General features: G+C 41.0%; 1 long non-coding RNA gene across 2 annotated transcripts in view; it reads left to right on the top strand.

Moving 5' to 3' along the window:
• Nucleotides 1–7,713, top strand: part of LOC132027961 (uncharacterized) — a 61,104-nt gene extending 53,391 nt beyond the window's left edge. For both annotated transcript variants that reach the window (XR_009407280.1, XR_009407279.1), the window contains exons 3-4: nt 4,965–5,019; nt 7,533–7,713. This is a non-coding gene — a long non-coding RNA (uncharacterized LOC132027961). The remainder of the gene's footprint in view (nt 1–4,964; nt 5,020–7,532) is intronic.
• Nucleotides 7,714–23,977: the final 16,264 nt, after the last annotated feature.

Here is a 23,977-nt window from a genome sequence, read left to right as displayed (position 1 = left end):
CAGTCTTCCTGGAGGAAGTAGGAGCTGAGTTGGGTTTTGAAAGAGGAAGGAGGTTTAAAGAAGCAGAATGGAGATGGGGAGGAGACATCCCCAGTGGAAGAACAGTTGGAGATGTTGCCAAACTTAGTAAAGCCCAGGAAGAAGGAAAGCCCAACTGCTAGCTAGAGATACCCCAACAGAGCACCTTCCTTTAAAGACCTAAGAGCTAGGGACACCTGGGTGGTTCAATCAGTTAAGTGTCTGCCTTCAACTCAGGTCATGATCCCAGGGTGTTGGGGTTGATCCCCGCATCGGGCTCCCTGCTCAGTGGGGAGTCTGCTTCTCCCTCTGCCTCTCTCCCCACCACCGCCACTCCTGCTTGTGCTCTCTCTCACTCTTTCTCTCTCTCTCAAATAAATAAATAAAATCTTAAAAAAAAAAGAAAAAAGACCTTGGAGCTAAAGCTGATTTTTAATGCCTGCAACTTTTTTAGTCAGCGAGGTAGGAAAACCTCATTAAAAATTTTCCTTTAATACAAAAGTAATAGAATATTTTTGTAGAATTTTGGGAAAATACAACTGTGTATAAGAAAGGAAACTTAAGTTCAGATTACCCCTAATCCCATTATTATTATTATTATTATTATTATTATTATTAACATTTTGGTGTATATGCTTCAGGAAAATCTTGTATGCATGCAGATGGAAAGAATAACATACATAGAATCAACCAACAGCTCTTTGAAAGTAGTGTTTTCCATGATACTATTATATTATATCCATTCTGTGGAATACTGTAAATAAAAATATTGATTGATTTACAAAGTATGCAGTACATGCACACAATAAAATACTATGAAATTTTAAAAAGGATGAAAGGCAGATGTGGATAATCTATATGTGTACTTTCATAGAAGGAATCCCATCAAAAAGGCATGTTATAAAACACTGAGGAATAATCCTTAATTGACATTATTTTAATTTTAAAAAATCAGCAAAATTAATAAATGGGGCACCTGGGTGCTCAGTCAGTTAATCATCTGCCTTCGGCTCCTGGGATCGAGTCTTGCATCGGGCTCCCTGCTCATTGGGGAGCCTGCTTCCCCCTTCCTTCTGCCCCTTCCCCCTAGCTTGCTGTCTCTCTTTCTCTCAAATAGAAAAATAAAATCTAAAAAAAGAAAGAAAGAAAAACCAAATAAAGATACTGGTTTTGGATTAGACATTTTACCATTTTAAAATATTTTTTAAAAACATAGTTTTTATTGGCTATATAATGTCATCGTGTGAGTGGGCAACAGTTTATTGAGCTATTCCTTTGCTGTTCCAAGTATTCATCAGTATAAAACCACACACACACACACACACACACACACACACCATTAAAGCACAGATTCCTAGAACTATTGAATCAAGGGAAATAAACACATTTGACATTCTTGCCAAATTGCTTTTTAGAGAAGCTATCATGATTTTTCGTTTCCACCAACAATGTAGAAAAATAGTCTTTATTATACTTAAAATGCTTTATAATACCTTTTTAAAATAAATGGGAGCACAGGCATTTCATTGGCTTTGCATTTATGTCATTTATTTTAACAGTAACATTCAGGAATTTTTTATGTCAGTATCTGAATAATTTACTACTTTTAAAAAACTATTTTAACTAATTTTTTAACTTAAAAAAAATTTTTATTGATTAATTATTTTTTTTGAGAGAGAGCATGAGCAGGGTGGGGGTTGAGGAGGAAGGGGAGGCAGAGGGAGAAGGACAAGCAGACTCTATGATGAGCAGGGAGCCTGATGCCAGGCTTCATTCTAGGACCCTGAGATCATGAGCGGAGCTGAAAGCAGATGCTTAACTGACTGGGCCACCCAGGTGCCTCTAATTTACTTCTTTCTTTTTGAGTAGTCTTATCTTTAACCTATTTTTCTACTGTTACAGTTATTAAAAAATTAATAGAATTTTTTAGAGCAGCTTTACATTTATAGAAAAATTGAGCAAAAAGTACAGAGATTTCCCCTATGCCCTCTCTATCTACTCTCCCCTCAGTTGTGTTAACATGTTATATTTGTTATAATTGATGAACCAATATTGATATATTATTATAAACTAAAGTCTATAGTGAGTTTACCGTTTGTGTTATACATTCTGTGGGTCTCAACAAATGTGTGACATGTATTCACCATTACAGTATCATACAAAATAGTTCTACTGCCCTAAAAGATCTGTGTTCATCTATTCATCCCTCACTCCCCCGTAGTCTCGGGCAACTATTGATCTTTTTATTGTCATAATAGTTTTATCTTTTCCTTGACGTCACATAGTGGGAGATCGTGGAAGTCATACAGCATGTAGTCATTTCAGAGTGACGTCTTTGATTTAGTATATTCATTTACGTTTCCTCTGTGTCATTTCATGGCTTGAGAGCTCTTTTCTCTTTAAAGCTAAATAATATTCAGTCAATTGAATGGATATTCCGTGGTTTATTTATTCACCTATTGAAGAACATCTTGGTTATTTCCAAGTTTTGGCAATAATGAATAAAACTGCTATAAACGTTCATGTGTGAGTGTTCGTGCGGGCATAATTTTCAGCTAATTTGGGTAAATACCAAGGAGTGTCACTGCTGGATCATATGGTTAAGAGTGTGCTTAGTTCCCTTAGAAACTGCCAAGCTGTCTTCCAGCGTGGCTGTACCATTTTGCGTTCCCATCAGCAATGAATGAGAATTGTGTACTTTTAAAAACCTATTAATAGTGATAACAATAAATTAAGTCTATGCATAAACTATTAGTCAATGTGAAGGAGAGCCGTTTGTTTGCTTCTGATCCACCCCCCACCCACATGCTTATTGACTGCCCTTTTTTTTTAAGGATTTTATTTATTTATTTGACAGAGATCACAAGTAAGCAGAGAGGCAGGTAGGGGTGGGGGTGGAGTGCAGCTTCCCTGCTGAGCAGAGAGCCTGATGTGGGGCTTGATCCCAGGACCCTGGGATCATGACCTGAGCCGAAGCCAGAGGCTTTAACCCACTAAGCCATCCAGCCGCCCCAACTGACTGCATTTTAATACACTTTTTCAGGAGATAGTTTTTACTTCCTTATCATTAAATTCCTGCAGGATTCTAGTTTTGATGTTGAATGCTTTGAGTTTTTTATTGTTATAGTAATTTGGAATTACTTTCTAAGTTTTAATAAATTCATATACTGTACTCAATAACCCTACATAGGACACATGCCAGCATTTTGCTATTTTGTTACACAATAGTAAAATCTTTCACCAGTCAATTTTGTTATAGGCACAATTAACATGTGTAAAACAACCACAAAGACTGAGCATGCTCAGCTGAGTTATTTTTAGGTTCATAAAAAATATTTTGTTAATGTAATTTTCAGATTTCTTACCTAAACATTGAGAAGAACAGGATGAGACCTTTAACATTGTCAGTGCAGAACTCATCTGTTCCCTCCTTGCACCCGCACCTAGGAACTCCCCCGACTGTCCTGCAGAAATGAATTCATTTAATCACAGACTTCTGAGCCAGAAGGGCTCTCAAGGTTTAGTTCAGTTATAAGTCTGACCCATTTTAAGTTTGATACTTGTCCTAATCTTCCAAAATTCCAGATATTCTAGTCTACTGAAGTGGAAAGGTTCACAAGTTTTTCCTTTTTTTTTTTTTTTTTTTTTTTAAGATTTATTTATTTGAGAGAGAGAGTGTAGGGGAAGGGGCAGAGCGAGAGGAAGAGAGAATTCTAAGCAGAGTCCCCACTCAGTGTGAAGCCCAATGTGGGGTTCGATCTCATCACCCCTTGATCATGATCTTGGGTGAAATCAAGAGTCAGACTCAACTGACTTAACCATCCAAGTGCCCCAACTTTTTTCTTCTTCATTATGCTCTTCCTAAGGTCAAACCAGTCTTCTTACCTGCAGTTGAAAAATTATTTGGTTTTTTTTTTTCTGCTTCAAAAACACTTGTGAGCATTTCTCTTGAAAGTTGCTAAGAGAATAGTGCTTAAATGTTCTCACCATAACAACGAAAAGATGGTAATTATGTGAAGTGGAGGATGTGTTAACTAACCTTGTTGTAGTAAACATTTTGTAGCATATATGTGTAGCAATGATCACATTACAGACCTTGAACTTATACAATATTAAAAGTCAATTATAACTCAATAAATCTAGAAAAAATGTAAATCCCTAGTACACCAAAGACAAGTTCCCTTCACTTCTGCCCCTGGCTATGGTGTCATTATTCCTAAATATGCCTTTCTTTTTATTTCTGGCATTTTCTCTTGTTCTTAAACATACATGCAGTACAACAGAAGGAATAATGCATTTTTCCCTGGGGCTGCTGAATATAACATGTGATTGCAGCTTCCTGCCATTGCTAATCTCTTGGTTGCCTCATCTCCCTCTGTTTTCTCTCTCTCTCTCTCATTTTTTCTCCCCTCTGTTTTCTCTTTCAGCTTTTCTGACATCTTTGTAACCAATTCCCCATGTTAAATTCATTCAGTTCAATTACCTAGTGTAGGTTCTGGTTTTCTGATCAGATCCTGACTGGTAGATGTATGATGATGTACAGAACTGGGCAGTGCTAGAGATTAAGGTAGGAAAGGAAGACAGTTCACTTTTCAGTCTGTTTTGTACTTTGATACGCAGTGCGTACTGTACCTGTTCCCTCCGGGCCATTCTTCACAAAGCTAGTCAGAGCAATTTTTGAAAAACCTTAATTGTATTTCTCCTTGCTTAAAACCTCCCCGTGGGTTTCAGTGGCACCTAGAGTAAGAGCTAAACTCCTTACCTAGATATAGAAGCATCTCCCTGCATCTGCTTATCTTCCCCTCTTCTTTTACCCTCTCCAGTCACACTGATCTCTTGCTGTCCCTCAGACTCACCAAATTAATTCCTGCGTCAGGGCCTTTGCATGCACTGTTCCTCCTGCTGGGAATGCTCTCTCTCCAACTTTCTGTTTTGTCTTCATGCAGGTCTCTGTTCTTGTGCCACCTCTTCAGAGATGTTACCACCACTGACCTTATTCTGGTTTGTATTCTTCATCACTTGTATCAGTCTATGAAATTACATCCCGTATATCCTTTTGCTTGTTTAAGTTTGAGAGCAGAAAATTTTGCCTTGTTCCCTTTTCTCATCTCAGCACCTAATCTAGAGTCACCATATATTAAGGACTTTGTAAATATTTGCTGATGAATAAAGGAATATTTCACCTTTACAAATTGTTGTGGAGCAGAGGAGCTGTGTTTTTGTATGCTTTGTTATTATTATACTTATTTATCTTATTATTTTACTTATATGCTTTCTCTTCCCGAAATGCCCTCTACTGACTTCTCCTTCCTTTGGGTTCCACCGTACCCCAGCAAGATTGACATTTTATTGCACATACTTAATATTTGTCTCCTTTTCCTAGATACTAATCTCTTGCAGGAAGTAGAAATCATGAATTTTTACCTCTTAAGCTTCGGTACCTAGAATAGTGCCTGACACATAGTTGCATTGGGGAAACATCTGTGAAATAAATGAATGAATGAATGAATGAATGAATAGCAGATACAGGAGCTTTGCCAGTTACATGTTTCTATTGGTTTCCATAAACTGTGGACCACCGGGAAAGGAAAATGGTTCCATGTCTGTAAAATGGGGTTGATACTACTAACCTCACAGCATCTGTGGAGAAGATTGAGATAATGGAAGGAAAGGTCTTAGGAAATTATATTACAAATAAAACTCGTCATTCGTATATTATTGGAAGTGCTTCCTCCACTGATAAGGATGCATCCAGATGTCAATATGGGTTTTACCTGAGACTTGTCTACAGGGAATCTAGAATGTTCAGGATGATTTGGGAAGAAGGTATCTTAATGGAAGTAGTGTTAAGACAGACTTCATAGAAAAAGAGGAAAGTCTCCTTAGCAGTAGGTGCTTGGCTTTTTTGGAGGGTTGGTTAATCCAGGGAGGAAGACTTTATACTATAATTTCTAGGGATGAACCTACAAAACCCATAGGTGGGAGAAGGCACATGTTTGGGGAGGTTCTGTCCACAGCTAGACTTAGGTGCTGTTCTAAGATGCACAGAGTCACTTACGTGTGTCTTCCCTTTCCCATGTGAACCCAAGTCCCCAGCCCAGCATCTCAAAGGACTGATGTCATCTGAGCACTGGGGTGTTGGGTCCTGACAGATGCCCTCTTGCTCTGGTGCTTTTAACCCCTCAGCTCCTGCTGTCTGTAATGTAGGTATAAATGTGTGGCATGCTCTTTCTGCCAACCACCTTTAGCCTTTGCTATTCTGCTGTGCCATCTGGAAGCTGAGAGCCTGTCTTGTCTCCAGTTTTATTTTGCACTGAGTATCACTAAGTACTTAATTTACTGTTAAGCAAAGACCAGAAGGGAGAAGCAGATTTTAAAACATTTAAAAGTATTTCAGTGCCAAAGTGCTTTTTCTAAGGATAAAACTAATGACAGAAAGTTGGTTTTCATTCAAAAGTTTGTAGAAGACAAAAACAATTCATAGGACACATCTTGATTGGACATGGGGGGCAGGGTGGGTGGGGACATTAGGTTGAAAAGGGGGGGTGCTCTGTGTGAAATTGACTGTGGTCTCAGAATTTAAAATGAAGTCATGTGTGCCAAGGTTCCTTTCCCCATTGTGTCAACCAAACCACCCTTTCATGAATGGGGTCTTAACCATAATTTCAGATACATTTTTAGTTTAAACACTTAAAAAAAAATCCCAGTTCTATTAAAACCATTATGGATGTTTTTGCTGATGCACAGAGCCAAGTTTTTATTAAAAACAAACAAACAAACAAAAAACCAAACAGGGGTTCCTGGGTGGCTCAGTCAGGCGTGTGACCTTTGATTTCGGCTCAGATCATGATTTCAAGGTCTTAAGATTGAGCCCCATGTAGGGCTCCATGCTCAGTGGGGAGTCTGCTTGAGCTTCTTTCTCTCCCTCTCTCTCTGCCCCTCCCTCAGCTCGGTCTTGCTCACTCTCTCTTTCTCTCAAATGAATAAGTCTTTAAATAAATAAATAACCCAAGTAAGACCTAAAAAAGTTAAAAAGAATTAATTACCTGCTTTTCCCAATTCCCTGCCTTTTAAAGCTAAGTATTTGAAGAACATGTATGTGAGTGAGTAGCAGATTAGTTACTCTTTTCTGTACTCTCATATTTCTATGTTCCTTCCTCCTTTTAAATAGCAAATTGCATTTAATTGCATTTAATTGCATGTTTCCACATCCATCTCCCTCATTAAACTTGAGCTCATCTGGGGTAGGACCAAGTCTCACCCATCTTGGATTCATCACTGCCTATGTTATGAGTGTGCCTAGTACAGAGTAGTTTTTCAAAAACTGTTTGTTGAATGAATGAAACATCATTTTTAGCTCTAGGCCTTTGTTTTGCTCCTGGCCTATTTAGATGATTTTTAATTCATAACAAGCACTGGTTCTTAATCAGATCAAAAGATGCTTAAGCTCATTTTTATTATTTTTTAAAAATTTTATTTATTTACTTATTGTTTATTTATTTGTGTATTTTTAGAGAGAGAGAGAGACTCTCAAGCAGGCTCCACACCCAGCACAGAGCCTGATACAGGGCTCCATCTCATAACCCCGAGATCATGACCTGAGCTGAAATCAAGAGTGGAATGCTTAACTGACTGAGCCACCCAGGCACCCTGCTCAAGCTCATTTTTAAGGAAAGAAGTAAAAATTAAAACTCTACCGAGGTACCACTTTGCCATCGGTCATATCTTTATTCATGTTGTATACACAGTATCAATACTTTGCTAGTTGTATACACTAATAATATCTTCAGGGATAGCCTTTGGCCATATCTATCAAAATTCCAAATGGACATACTCTCTGACCCAGGAATTCCACTTCTAGGAATTTATTTGGCAGATACTCTTTCACAGGAGGCAAAGACAGATAGACGAACATTCACTGTGGCGTTGCTTGTAAGAGCAAAAGCCTGGAAATGAACTCAATGTCCAGAATAGGGGTCTAGTTAAATAAAGAATGGTACAGGTATACAACAGACAATCTAGTCCAGCGGGGGAAAAAAGAAGGCGGCAGCCCTGTATAGACTGATATGGGATGATTGCTAAGCTCTTTTGTTAAGTTTAAAAGAAACAAGATTCAAGACAGGGTGCATTGTAGGCTGCCATATATTACATGATGATAAGATACCTAGGTGTATTTGCATGTGTATGCATAACTATCTCTGAATATCTCGGGATATGGCTACTTCCGGTTTAGGGAACTAAACTTGTTTAGTTTAGTTTAGGGTAGGTCGGTAACGGAACTATGGTTTCTGTCATAAGAACTTCTTACAACATAAGAAGTCCTATTCGACCCACGTTTTTGACACTTTACCATTTTCCTATCACTGTTAGGATTAAGGCCCAAATCCTTCTGAAGGTCTTCAAAGTTCCTCATGACAAAAAAGCCTTCCTACCTCCCTCCGTGCTTGGTCTTCTTTCAGTTCTTCAAACGCCATTTGCTTTCCCGTCTTACAGCCTTTGCAGATGCTGTTCCTCTGCTTGCCAACACTCCTCCACTTCAGCCTCCCCTGCCTGACTCCTAGCAGTCCCTGAGCCATCAGCTTTGAGGTCACTTCATCGAAGTGACCTTTACTATCCCCCCAGACTGGTGTAGTGCCCCGACAGATGCTCCCATGGCATCGCAAACGTCTTCAGAACCAAACATGACAATAATAAATTACTTGCTTGAGATCTGTTTTCCTCCCTAAGCCGCAAGTGGATATGTATTGTGGTTACTTCTACACACCGAGCAGGTGTTCATAAATACTTGTGGAGGGGAGAACTGAAGGGTGGAGGGATGGGAGGAATGAAGGTAGCAGGGAAGGAGGGGGAGGGATGGTGGCCAGATAAGGGAGAGGGGAGGGAAGGAAGGAAGAAACTCCGGAAGCATTAAAGCCCATTGTAAAGAGCTATCCCTATGTGTGTTCTTCAGTAACTAGCTTGTGGGCCTAGTATTCTCTGATCTTTTTGAAAACTATGGTGCTAAGTCCTGGCCTTAAAATTTATATTTTATAAAATTGAGGTTTTTTGGTTTATTGTTCAGTAAAAAGGAATTTATCGCCGCAGATCAATTTTTGTTTTACTTTAGCCTCGAAGTCATGTTATTCTGAATATTTCTTCTTTTGCCACTGAGGGGCAGTAGTAACCTTTTTTCACATGAGGTTATCATTTCAGTTTTTTTTTTGAGGAGGAAAATGTTTCAATATATACATGGGAGGACTTTAGGCTATTTTAAATATTCCACATATTTTTGCACCAATGCTGCTATGTATAAGTATGAATCAGATGGGTTTTTTGGTTGTATTTAGAATGAGATCAAGCCTCTTCCCCTGCCTCCAAGGCCCTAATTGAGCTCTAGCCACACTGGCCTCTGGCCTCTCATGCCAAGGCCAGCCTCGTTAAACCCTTTGTTCTTATGATGGACTGCTGCCCTCCTTCAGGTCCCTGCAACTCAGAAGAGTTTTCCAGAACCCTTCATCGAAAGTAGCCTTTCCCAGGGACCAGACAGGTTTTATGAGGCCCAGAGCTTACACAATTTGAGAAAAAGAATACAAAATGATGAATATAAAAATTCACACAAAATTTTTGCGTGTGAAAACACACAAAAGGACAAAATGAAAAAGCTGACACATACCGCAGGCATCAGGAAGTCAAAAAAAGAACCTGTGTTTTTATTAAGGAACTGCCTCACCTACCACTTTCTTACTCCACAGTTTTGGCTGGGGACTCTTGGATCAACTCTTCATAGGACAATAAAGTTGCGAAAATGCTTTCCAAACAGCAACTACAAAGATATTCAGTCTTTGGAATAGTATCCTTGATTAAAATGTGTTTTTATGGCTGAGAGTTTAGAGACGTTTCCTTGGTTGTACTACTCATTGTTGGTAAACTCATGCAATTTTTAAGATTGTTGTCAAAATGTGGGCAATCTCTGTTTTGCTTTTTTTATATATGCGCTCTAAGACTTTAGGGCATTCCAAGTGTTTTGTTTTGTGTGGGGATGTATAGAGGTGTGTGACGTGGGTGTGCACATGGGTGCCTCCACACTAATGGCTGCCCTTCCTTCAAGGGGCTCGAAGGGGGCTGTGTAGATGAAAACCTCCATTAGTTTTGTGGTCAGTGGCCTTCTATCCCCATTCCCCAATTACTTGTCATCATCTGACTTGGTTTTCATTGTCCTCAGTACTTAAGACAATCCAAACTTATCTTTTTTTTTTTTTTAAATAAAGATTTATTTATTAGAGAGAGAAAGAGAGAGAGCACGTGCATGTGCATGCCAGTAGGGGTGGGGCGGGGAGGGAACAAAGGGAGAGGGAGACAAGCCGACTCTGTGCTGTGCAGAGTGGGGCTCTATCCCAGGACCCTGAGATCATGACCTGAGTGGAAATCAAGTGTCGGCCGCTTAACTGACTGAGCCACCCAGGCGCCTCAATCCAAACTTATCTTAATTATGCATTTGCCTGTTTACAGACTGCCTTCTCCCACTTGCAGTGTAAGCTGGCAAGGAACAGAGCCCTGAACAGTTTTGTTCAGGCTGTGCTCCCAGATCCTCCCACAGGCTTGGCCTGGGCGAGGTTCTGAGTCATTTGCTGAATGAATGAGTGAATGAATAAATTAACGTGGGATTTAATATCAATCTCTAAAATTTGTTCTTAGAATTTATGAATGTTGATTTTTTGTAAGAACCATTTTAATGAAACTTAATTGCACATCAAGTGTTATGAGCCCTAATTGTGCTAATTGGGTAATTTTCTGAAATGGCAGTTTTTACTTGAAATCATCACAGTGTGTTCATTTCTTTGACTGGAAGTTTTTTTTTGTTTTTTAACGATTTTATTTATTTACTTGTCAGAGAGAAAGAGAAAGAGCAAGCGAGCCCAAGCAGGGGAAGCAGCAGGCAGAGGGAGAAGCAGGTTCACCGCTGAGCAGGGAGCTGGATGTGGGACTTGAGCCCAGAGTCCTGGGATCATGACCTGAGCCAAAGGCAGACGCTTAGCTGACTGAGCCACCCACATGTTCCAGACTGGAAGTTTTCAAAGAGTAAAGGCACAGGTGAGCATTTAGAATTTATATGGACCCCAGATATTTGATAGAGTTACTCTTGCTCCAGTAGCCACCCCAAATAATTTAAAAACAAAACAAAACAATTGACACCGTCACACATTTAAAGTTATTAATTTTTAAAAATCATAAATTTGAATATTTGCAGACTTTAATCTCTAACAGTGTAAATTGACACTTTAATCGTATTAATTAGAAGCAAAATACCAAACCAGTTTGATTCCTGCTTTCATCCATTTTAAAAATACATTAATGAGCTCTTCTTTAACAGCAGAAAATATAGTCTTCATTTTTCTCCCTGAAATCCGTGTTTTCATTTCCCCTCCTCTTCCTCCTCTCAATGTCAAATATTTTTAGGCTAGGCCCATCCAACTTGTCTACAACAAAAATATGTATATCATTTAAATTGAAATATTTAAGGTTTTTGTGATCATAGATGCAAAGTATTAAAAAAATTGGGGGGGCGCGCCTGGGTGGCTCAGTGGGTTAACCCTCTGCCTTTGACTCACGTCATGATCTCAGGGTCCTGGGATGGAGCCCCACATTGGGCTCTCTGCTCGGCAGGGGGCCTGCTTCCTCCTCTCTGCCTCCTCTCTGCCTGTGTCTCTGCCTCCTTGTGATCTCTGCCTGTCAAATAAATAAATAAAATCTTAAAAAAAAAATTGGGGGGATTGAGTTATTATAAGTATTAGTAATATACAGATTAAAAGTATAAATATATGACAAATTTTAATATGTAATATGTAATATGTAATATGTAATTGTTAATATGTAATTGTTCAAAATGCATTTCTTAATCATGTGGTGGAACTAATTTTTCAGTAAGTTTATGTGTCCATGTTTATTATTTATGGCTAGAAGTACACAGAGTTTATCATTAATTGTATGCCTTTCTGTTGTTTTATAGTTGTAAGTTCTGAGAAACCTTATTTATATGAATAAGCAGATGGGGAAGAATGTTTTATTAGAGCACTATCACCCAGTTCTCTGAACTCCTTGCAAGTTTTACACTTATGCTTTACGATAACATATCATCAAGAATTTTTACTAATGCACTCTCAGCTAACGTGTCCTGCTTTTATATTAATAGCAAAAATGAGAAACAGCCTGACTTGGAAAAAGATTATTTAATCAGTCATTAAAGTCATTCACTTTCTCAACACCAGGATTTAGGAATCTCTCTTTTTGGTATTTCAGGGATTTTTACATCTTTGGACAATCTTGGGTTTTACAATGAAATGCCATAGACAGATTTAGGATGAGTGAAATCTATATTTTTTAAAAAAAATTCTGATGGTGGGAAGTAATTATTAAAGGAGAGGTAGTAAGGAGAACCTATAAACACCTGGACCAGAGGTGGGTTTTCAGGTGGATTAATGACAGGAAACAGTCCTTTCAAATGCAAATTGAGGATCTGAAATTGATGTCCTTTAAATGACCTCTGTTTGCATCAAAGGGGAAAGTATCCCAGTCACTTTGCTGTTGGAAGACCATGTTTTCGGAACCTGTTTCAGAACCAGGCGTCCCCCTAGCACACATCTTCCCTAGTCCTTCATTCTTCTAGCAATTAATGGTTTTCTTTAAAAAAAAAAAAAAAAGAAAAAGCTCAATTATAATTAGCTTGTAAAGTTCCAGAAACTGCAGTCAAGACTAAAATATGAATAGAATACACTGTAGAAGGAAAAGAACATTAGGCTCTGGCAGTATAACATGTCAACTTCTAGAATATGCTAGTTATTCTCAGGATACGTTATTTATCTAGGAACTTCATACTTGGCAACTGTAGTAGGAGTACCAAGGGTGACCAACAATGTTTAAAGGCAATTGATAAGATTATGATTATTTACCATCTCATCCAGCAGGGTAAATAACTCTTTTAGAAAAATAAGCTAAAATTAAAATACAAATCCAGTATTCAGTGATTCAGTTTCAGTTCACTTAGCAAATACTTATTAAGAGTCTACCATGTGCCAAGAATGTACTGGTTGCTAGAGATTTTGAAATTAATTCTTAAACTAATTAGCTTATTGCAGAAAGGCATGCCTAGGGCAATTAAGAGCAGCCTATCCTGGGACCACCTCTCACTTAACTCAGCTCCATTCTTTTGGTTTAGGTGGCTTTAGGCAAACCTCAGTTTGCTTTTCTCAAAAATGGAAATAATATGTAGTTCCTAGTATTACTGTAGGGCTCCAGGAGATGGTCATATAATAAACACTCAGAAAATGGTGACTTGCAACTTTGTTATTATTAGAGGCACTGTTTTAATTCCTCCCCCCCCCCCCCAGCACTGGGCATGGTGTCTGTACACAGGCAGACAGGCAGTACATGTTATTGAGTCCACAAATAAATGGGCAGATAACAAAAAACAAACATTTTAATATGCCACTCTATCTATAAACAAGGAATTACACTGTGAGCAAAACAGGTTATTATCAGAGGTACAGTTTTTACAATATTCAGATCGATCGAATGCTAAATAACTTTAAAAATGTTTATTTCTGCCTTCTGCTATTCGATGAAGGCATAGGTCTCACTTTTAGGAAGACTTTTGTGTTTTCAAACATTATCCCATCTTTTCTTTTTTTTTTTTTTCAGACTGTATGGGGTGAAAATTACTGTAGGCTCTTTTAAAATTATACCAAATAGTTCCAGGAAATCCAAAAGTTTTTTAGAGCTATATGGATTTGGTGGGAGAAAAAATTTCACGTTTTTGAGACTTCCCAGGTGGAAATGGGGGAACAAATGCCCTTGTGTTCTGTTGACCTGAGAGTTTAAAGGACCGGAGAGGACATATGTAGAGTGGTTTCCTTGCGCCAGTTGGGGCCGGTCTGGTGGTGCTAAGGGGCAGTCCTTTCCGAGGTGAACAGTCTAAGTGGCTGCCTCCAGGGTCTTTCCTAAGGATCCCTTTCTGTTGACTCCTCTGTGCCTGCCTCTCCTTTCACTACTCTGACTATTCCATCAATGGGACAGTGAAGGTCAGGAATGTGTGCCTTGTAAAACGCATTGCGGGGGGTCTCATATCCCACAAGCACGTCTGGCTTCTGCTTTGGTAACTGTAACGTGTTCTTTACAGTGACCTGGAGCCTATTCCTTGCTCCTAATCACTACAAAGAGTATTGGGTTATTAAAATTCGGAGACATAAATAAAGCCCAGGAACTAGAGAGCCGACTTTTATTCGATCACTCTACGTGGCTCCATTAGTCCAGTCCTGATTATGCTTGAGGAAACAGATTTTAAAGTTTCTTTTAAAATAAATACCATTATTTCTCATTATACTTCCTTTCATATACAGAACAAATTTTTAAACTATTCTTCAGTCCTTTAGGTGATGTTGGTACGCCCCATCTCTTGTCCTGGTTGAAAACTTAAGCCCAGCTACTGAACTGTGCAAGCAATTGAAGAGAAGAATTAGGAATTTGTTTTGTTCTTTTTCCTAGCTCTGTTTTTCATTCTTGGCACGCCTACTCCCACCCACAAATCCAAGGCTACAGTCTTCCTCTCTTAAAACATATTTGTGCCTGCAGTGTACTCCCTGGTTAATTTACACAGCTCTGATTCATCCTGAAGTCATATGCTTCTGACAGGTGAATAGCTCTAGGCAGTCACCTGGAGACACTTTTTTGTAATAACACATATGTTTCATGACGGGTCCGTGCCTCACCCTCATTGTCCAGCCATAAGATGTGACAGAGTTCCGGTTTCTTGTCCTATGCCCTTAAGATATTTGTACTTTTTTTCATGTTTCTTCTTATGCGTGTCTTAGCAATCATTTTTAGTTTTTCTAATCTTCTCAACGATCCTCCAGATACGTTGTTGTCCCTGTGGTTTTTCTCTTCCCCCTTCTTGTTTGTAATAAAACAGTTTGTCGTTCTGGTGATGTATTAGTCGAAGATGATTTCTGTCGGGCATCTAGATTAATACATAAATAACTATGAAATCTGTGATGAAAAAAAACGGCTGGGTTGAGGGCTTGTTGTATTTAGGTAGGTGGAGTTATCTTCCAGCTTCTCTTCCTCTGTTGCTTCCTCATTCCTTCCTGCCCGCCTGCAGCCTCCCTTAGCCACTCAGAAGCTTAGAATTCTCATGTGTTCCAGCTTCCAGTCAGGAAGAGAAGCAATCTACAGAGAACAACATTTGGGTGTCTGCTATGCACACCGTATCTCTTCCTGTCTTGAAACAGCTTCCCCCCTCACAGGAAGGCTACGCGGTAGCCATTACTACATAAGATGACTCACCCCAGCCATGGTTGATTGGACCAGGACAGAATATCTAATCCCAACTGCCAATCAGATTTTTTCCCGCAAATCCTGATTCATTTTTTTTCAAGATTTTATTTATTCATCTGACAGAAAGAAAGAAAGCACAAGCTGGAGGAAAGGCAGGCAGAGGGAGAGGGAGAAGTAGGTTCCCCACTGAGCAAGAAGCCCTAGGACAATGTGGGGCTCCATCCTACCCCCCTGAGATCACAGCCTGAGCTGAAACCAGGAGTAGGATGCTTAACCAATTGTGTCACCCAGGCGACCTCCCTCCTAACTTTTCTTAAAACAGCACTAACTAACGCAGCTGTGATCCTTGTATCATTCTGCCAATGTGAGGGGCAGGACGAGCTCCCCACCAGAAACTCACACCAATACTGCTGCTGTAGCTCGAGGAGATTTCTGTTACTTGCAAATAAAGTCTCAGCGATTATGCCACCAAATAGCTTAACTCTTATTCGCATATTTGTAACTTTTCCTAACGGCGTGCATTTGGTAAGAGTATTGCCTGCAGAAGTTAATGCGTGTCCCAAAGGAATGACTCCCCATATCCTTCAAATGCTCACTTCACTGGTGCCTTATGTGAGACTCGCCCTCCGGAGAAAGCTGACAGTTTTGTGGTTTTCCTCCAGCAGAAGTCAGCAGCTTCCGTGTAGGAATAAAGAAAGTGTGTGTGGGGTTGGTCCGAGGCTGGGCTTTTCAGGGAGCCTGTTGCAAAGAGGAAAAGGAGGAAGCGAAGGTGTTGGTGGGAAGGCGGAAGGCAGTTAGAGGGATGACTCCTGTGGCCAGGTTGCAGTATACTGTTTCTCTGTTTCTTGGAATCAGCTGGGGAGCCTTTCCAAGTTTTGCTGGTTGAGTCCCTTCCCCAGTGCATTTGATGTCATTGATGAATGCCGTTAAATCATCCTGAGCTGCCAAATCTCTCCAGGTGATTCTGGTATCTGGCAAAGGTTGCAAAACAACACTGTATACCAGCTGGAGAAATGAAGTTAAATAGGTGCTGGCAGATGGAACAGGGGAATGAAAGGTCCAGGTATTGGAGATCTGGATATAGGACGGACAAGAGACCTAGAATCAGAAGGGAGGCTGCTCCGAGAGCGGGATGTCAGGATTGACGGTAATAATGCTTCTGGCGTTGGCTCCTCCGCTGCAAGGAGATGAAGGGACGGGTAAGACAAGGGGGGCAAGCTGGATCACGGTCATGGGTGGTTGTCATTTTGTGGGATACTGACTGGCGGTTGAGGTTGCAGGGAGGGTACGTGAGGAGGTGTTCACACTCTTGCTGCCTGGTGGAAGGACTCCAGGTAGAAGATTGAAGGGACAAAGACGGGAGGAGGATGGGTGCTTGGATGCCATGAGCCTCAAGGAGGAAGAGGTCTTTGGGGGTGGGGCAGGGGTGGGAAAGTGATGCTTGCAAATTGCCGTGGGGAGTTGAGAGGATCTGTAACTACTCCCTTCTCCGTAGTTTAGGAGAAGGTAGGTTTATAGGAAGACTTAGTTTTCCACCTGTGATTCTGTCTTTCTCGGGTGTCTTCTTTACTACTCACACAAAACACTTAACTTCTGGTCACCAGATTGCGAGCGGGGGTGGGGGAGAGATGGATTGCCCACACCAAGCAATTCTCTGTGGCACCAGCTGGGTGCCTAAAACTTGACTCAGTCTCTAGGTACATAGTGTTAGGTTGCACAGGTTAAGGGGTCCGTCCCACAAAACTGCCTGGCCCCACCTCCTTCCTTCAGATGCCAACTGCAAGTCCTGGTTCTCACCTGTGCTTCTGACCAGTCGGCTGTAAATCAGGACCTGCAACCCCTTCCTCAGGTTTGATTAATGGGCTAGAATGGTTCACGGAAGTCAGGGAAACACAAACCTGTGCTTACCCTCTGTCTGCTAAAGGATATGATAAAGGCTACAGATGGATAACCAGAGGAAGAGAAATATAGGGCAAGGTCTGGGAGGGTCTCAAGAGCAGGAATTTCTGTCCCCATGGAGTTGGGGGTGAATCATCCTCCTGGTGGATGTGTTCATCCACTGGAAGCTTCTGAACCCTGTGCTGTTGGGATTTTATAGCGACTTTATCACATGGGCAGGCTCAATTACCAATTCCATTGCCAGCCCCTCTCCCCAGGGTGGAGGATGAGGGGTGGGACTTAGTATTTCCAGCTTCTAATCAGGGCTTGGTCTTTCTGGTGACCAGTTCCCACACAGGAGCCCACCCAGAGTCACCTCATAGAACAAAAGATGCTCCTAGTGCTCTTGCCACTTAGGAAATTAGAAAGGTTTCAGGAGCTCTGTGTGAGAAGCCAAGGGCAGAGACAAGTGTATATTTTCTGTGACCTCACAGTAGGGAAAGGAGCAGTCTGCCCTAAGACAGAGCTGTATCAGAAATGAGGGCCTGGAAGAGAGCCAGATTCTTCAGTATTTCTGAGGTTTGGTTTCCAGATGACTGAGGATTTCTGTGTAAGATTTTCCAGAATTGTGTGAATAGATTTTTTTTAAGGATCTATGACTTAGCCTGTGCCACACAAGAGTCACAGATTGGAGGACTTCAGGCTTATTTTGTTTAGATCACAACAGGGTTTGGGGCAAAAAACTGAATTTGAATGTCTTTGTGCAGGGCCTTCTGTCTCCAGTTTACCCAGATCCCACCATTAAACTTTATTATTATTTTTTTAAGGTTTCATGTATTTATCAGAGAGAGAGCATGAGTAGGGGCAGGAGGGACAGAGGGAGAGGGAGAAGCAGACTCCCCACCAAGCAAGGAGCCCAATGCTGGGCTTGATTCCAGGACCCTAGGATCATGATCTGAGCTGAAGACAAACACTTAACCGACTGAGCCACCCAGGCACCCTCTACCATTAAACTTTAAACAAGCTTCTTCATACACATATATTACCTCTTTGGCCCCAAGAGTTTTGCTTCCTTAATTTTTTTTTTTTAAATTAGGAAAAATTCCAGAATACAAAAGTAAAGACAATGGTATAATGAACCCCCTGTACTGTCCCCCAAACCTGCAGACTGCTGCAGGGACCCTGGGGGAGGTAAACTGAGCCACACAAACCACATTTTTGCAAAAGCTTTTTGTTCATGTGACATGCTTCACTCTCACCCCACCCTGGCTTTCTAGTCGTTCTTTGTGTTTCTATGGAAGCAGCATCTTTTTATACACTTTCCCACATAATCATTCAATACATATTTACTGAGCCCCTCATGTGCCACATCCCTCTGCAGGCCCTGGAGCTAGAGCAGAGAGCAAAACAAATAACTCCGTGTCTATGACAGGAAGCAATTGCGGGGTTTTGAATTGAGGACGGACATGATCTGGTTACTTTCTAAAAGCATCACCCAGGGGGCGCCTGGGTGTCTGTTAATTCTGTTAAGCTTCTGACTTCTACTCAAGTCATGATCTACAGGGTCCTGAGATTGAGCCCTGCGTGGAGCCCTGTGTTCAACAGGCAGTCTTCTTGTCTCTCTCCCTTTAGCCCTCTCCCTGCTCATGCTGTCTCTCTCTCAAATAAATAAATAAAATCTTCAAAAAAAAAAAAAAGGTCTCACTCAGGATACTCCATGGAGAATAGATCTGAGGAAGCAGGGAGATTGCTGGAGACACTTGTGTGGTAATGTAGGTAAGAGATGATGGTGGTTGTGTCCAGAGAGACAATGGGAGGAAGGAAGGGAAAGGTATTCAGATTTTGGATATATTTTGAAAGTAGATATGATTTTGTTCATGGTTTGAAAGTGGGTGTGAGAGAAAGAGAGGAGTGAAGGAAGACTCCAAGATTTTGGCTAGAGCAATTGGAAGATTGGAGCTTCCATTTTCTAAAGTGGACAATAGAGTGGTAGGGGCACGTTTAGGTAGACAAGGGAAGAACAGGACCTTGTCCCCACAGTCAAGCTGGGCTGCCCCTACGGTGTGAAGGGCTCTGGGAAATATTTTTATGGGACGCCTGTCTGTATAAACAATTTAATTTAAACAATGTTTTTGATTTAAAATATGTTTAAAAATTCATAAGCTTATGTGAGCTTTTGTGATTGGTCATGTGATTTAGAATAGTAGGTTGAAAAGAGGTATTTGCTCCTTGCTGTGTTTGTTCCTTGTCCAGCTAGTGTTGATGAAGATTAACATTTCTCCCTGTTGAGGAACAGGAACCATCTCTTCTTCTTCTTAAATTTTATTTATTTATTGTCAGAGAAAGTGGGGGAGAGAGAGAGACAGAGCACGAGCACAAGCAGGGGGGGCATCGGACAGAGGGAGAAGCAGACCCCCCCTCCTTCAGAGGATGAGGCTTGGCCACCCCTGGAGGAGGCTTGACACGTGGAGTGGGGTGGGGGTGCTATTGTTGAGGGGGCAGGAAGTGGCCCCTGCACACCCTGTCTGGGGGAGGATGCACAGGGCAGAGAACACTCATTGCCACTGCTGCTGCTTTTGACTGCTGTTGGCCTATGGGTAGCATTGAGGTGGGAACCCCAACAGTTGAGAGCCAATGTGGGGCCCATGTAGGCCACTCAAGTCAAGAGCTGACAGAGACATTTGGTGGCCAAGAGGCCTGAACTTGTCCTGTGTCTGACATGAGTCATACAATTTCCATGTTAACACTATTCTACACAGCTCATCTTACTTGATTCCGGGACATTAAGGCTGCATGTGCCAGTGGGAGCCATCCTATCCCCAGTTACCCTTGCTAGAACTGGAGTCAAACAGAGTCTCAGAACTCCTTAGGACACTTGGTGACTCCAGGAGTGAAGTGGAAATGGGAGGGGTATAGAGGGTCATTGGGCACCCAGAAGGGAAGAAATAGGGACCAGGTTCCCTGCTTACCTGTTCAGGCCTCGGGCACCCCTCCTGGATGGCTCAGTTGGCCAGACAGGGACTTAGAAAATTTTGAGGAAGGCATCTCTGATGAAAAGGCCCATATTTGGGTCCCCTTGCCTGGACAACCACAGATAGGGGCTCAGGGCCTGAGGTCCAGAGCCCAGGTCAGGGACTGACTTGGGTCTGACTATGAGGCCGATTTCAAATACATGTTCTTGAGGATGGGTCCTATCTGGGGATCTCAATCTGCGAGCCATTAAGATTCTGTAAATGCCTTTACAGAAGGAGGAAGACGTTCTGAGGCTTCTAGCTCCCTGACTGCACCACCTTAATAAAATGGGAGAAGGTGGTTCTCTCTCTTCCTAGGTAGATGAAAAACTCTGGACAAGAATTACTGGCTTGATGGTTTCTAGAACTTCCACAGCTTACGCAAACCTACAAAGAACTCTGAGTCCTGAAAACAGAAACCGTTCATAATATGAAAAACCACAGACCCAAATCTCCCTAGGAAGCAGTACCTGTGGGGAGGAATGACATTTTTCATTTCCCAGTGCCAGGCCGAGTCTGGGCTAATAACATTTTCCCTGCCCTCTGAACAGTGTTATTTGTTTTAGTCTGCTGTCTGTGTAGTCAGGGGAATAATTAATTAACAGTTAAGCCTGCTGGAAACATTCCACTAAGTGGCACTCGGTAAATATTTGTTTACAATGATGAGGCTATTGCTTATCTATACCATCAAATTAGAAACAGAAGATTGTGGAGTCTTTCTCAGCAAGGTGTTAGAGATTTGTCATTGTATAGATGAGAAAATTGAAGGTCAGAGAAGCAAGGTGATTTATCCAATGTTGTACAATGCAGTAGGGGCCAAGCAAGCCTCGTACCCCGAATTCTCGATTCTAAATTTATTCATTGCTTTTTCTGCTACACTGCACTAGTGTTTGTGGGAAATAGCTGAATTCCACTAAGCAAATTCATATGTTGAGACATTAACCTTTCCAAAGAACAGTAAAATCTCATTAAGTCGGAATAATTGGAAGAATGACCAGGATGAATTGGAGGAAAAGTTTGAACTATTATCAGAGATACTCAGCTTTTTCCTTTCGAGGCCATAGAGTAAATTGGAACAAATAGCCACAAAAATGAGGCCGAGTAGAGGTCTCCCTGAACCTGTGTGAAGGAATAAACAGGAATAATTCATAAATGGTACATTAACAGTTTGCATGTAAGTGACAACTACTAAAATATTATAGGCATTTGGAGAAATAAATTTTTGTTAAAAATAAGCTAAATGGTTCCCTTGAAAACTCCTTGGAAAAATTTACATAAGGGCCTTCACGAACATGTCAAGTCAAACCATGTGCTAAAATGATCATGCATTTGATTTAGTGGCATGTAAATTCACCTGTATGGTTTTGCTATACTCAAATTGGCATTATTTCTATAGATCCCAGCAGCACAAATGATGACCTCTGTCTCTCACTTCCCATCCCTTTGATTTTTTTCACCTGCCCAAGGCCAACAGAATTCTTCCAGCTGCTCGAAAACTGGAGGCATTTGCTATCTATTGCTTTCCCTGCCTACTCACCCACACTCCCAGCCGCTTTTCACCCAATGACCCTCCCCTTGCTGCTACCATCTGTGAGAAGTCTTCCTATTTGGCAGTCTGTCAGGTTTTCCATTCACACACTAACACTGAGCTGTTCCTGAAGATGTTTAGAAATGCTGGGCCTTGCTGTCTCTAACTCGTATTTAGCCGAACTGTCGGACATAGTACTCCCGAAGCAGCTGGGAGGCAGCTTCTGTTTTTCTCTCTTCAGACTGACTTTTCCCTCCTTCATTGTGTAAGAATTAGAGTTGTCTACCTTCCAGGTAACACACAGGAGGCTCCACACTAGGAAGGGGATGTTACTGACAGGAGGCTATTTGGGAAAATAGTCTGTGTCATGCTCTCAGCCAACCGATGTGCTCAAAGCCGAGAAAAAGGAAGATCTCTGGGGAAAATGGGCACATATAAGGCTTTCTTTGCTGGATGTGAAGTCCTGGATGGGATTCAAAGAGCCACGTATCTTAAGAAAAAACTGATCAAAACAGAAAGGAGGGCTACAGATATTTCTGCCATTTGATGTTAGTTTATTCTGATGAAATAGTTTAAGGTCAAAGCAAAATAGAGTGCTTCCGGCCTTCCCTGCTGGTGACTTGCTGCCCCCCTCTGGAGAAGTTGGAAACTGAAGCTTTGGTTCCTTTCTGTCCCATTCTGTCTCTATTGTGGGTCTGTATTCCCATGGCTTCCCTTCTGAAGGGTGCTTTGCTACAGTGTAAAGAAGTATGGGGCCAGAACCGCACACCATGTGTTTAGTGAGTTTACAATGACTCTGAATAATGCCAAGACTTTTATATCCTGACTGGAGGATGAACTCCTTAGCTTTGTGAACTGTATGTCCTGGCTCTATTTTCCTTCTACCAACAATCCAAACTAAAATCCTCTTTCTCGGCAGTCTGGGACTAGCAAGAAGTCCCTTCTGACTTGGCATCCTGCCTTAGGAATCTTATCCTTAAAAGGGAGAGTTTGGACTCCTGATCTCTAGGGTCCGTCTGGCTGATTCTATAAAAATACCTTTACTGGCGAGAAATGTCTGTTTAACTTGAAGAAACTCCTAGGTGTTAAACAAGCCTTCCTTTTATTGAACAAGATTTCTGGAAATAAAAGAAATGCACTTTGTGGAAGGGTTGAATTTCAAAATTTTTTTCAAAATAGGAAATCTGCCACTAAGAGGCAGTGTTGACATACAGTTCTATTCAAACATATCCACTATAGGTCCTTTTGAGGGAAGTATTTAAAATAGAAGGATATAAGAATGATTAAATCAGAGGATGTGAGAATGGTAGAAAGATATGTTTTCTGTGGCAATAAACTTCTGAAAAGGTATTAAAAGGGCATCCATATTACAAAGTAATAGAAGAGTAAGTTGAATAAAAGTTTCTATTATCTATGAATGAAATGTGAAATATTGAGCCTGGTTTGAGAGTGAGATATGGTAGGTAGCAACTTTGTAAAAAAAAAAAAATAGCATTTACCCTCCTTTTATTGCCCCTCAGCCACATGGCCTCTGAAAGCTGTGCTGTTTTGGCTCTATTTCTGTGCACTGGAACGTGAGGGGTAGATCACGAATTACCTGGGTAAGAAAATTCTAGAAATTTCTTTCCCTTTAAATACTGCTGCCTTCACCTTTGAAACTCAAATACTTGCAAAGTAGGAAAGTTGAGATAAGTACACTGAGTCACATAAATTTCATGTAAAGTTTAAGCAAATTACAGGATGAAAATAAGAATCAAATACAAATTGCTGAAGAAATTACGATTTTGAAACAGCTAAACCAAGAATATGTAGAAAGCAGAATGAACTCTTCATACATTTAGTGTAGCCATGTTTATGCCAGTATCATCTTTGGGCTTATCGGGTAGAAATATCGTAGTTCTCAATCTGGGAAACTTGGACAGAGTTTGGAGAAGCCCTATTTTTTTTTTTTTTTAATTACACTTTTTTTTTTTTTTTAAAGCTACCAAGGTAACACAAACTCAGGATCCCTCAGCCTTACTGATGAAAGTATTTAAGTGGATCCTGTTTGGGGCAGGATGGACAAAGCCTAGATACTGATGCCTCTTTCCCCTCCACGTTGATCTGTAATGGGTCAGCAGGGAAGGGAGAAGAACTTTTGAACGCTGAGAGGACGGCACTGGTCTTTTGATACTGATGATGGCTCGTGTGACTGATTTTATAAGAACAAACTTACAGAAATAGCAAAGTCCTCGTG

Source organism: Mustela nigripes, chromosome 12 (assembly GCF_022355385.1).
Source record: "Mustela nigripes isolate SB6536 chromosome 12, MUSNIG.SB6536, whole genome shotgun sequence".
Classification (NCBI taxonomy): domain Eukaryota; kingdom Metazoa; phylum Chordata; class Mammalia; order Carnivora; family Mustelidae; genus Mustela; species Mustela nigripes.
The sequence above is the reverse complement of the archived record's forward strand: the minus strand, read 5'-3'. Positions and strand labels throughout refer to the sequence as shown.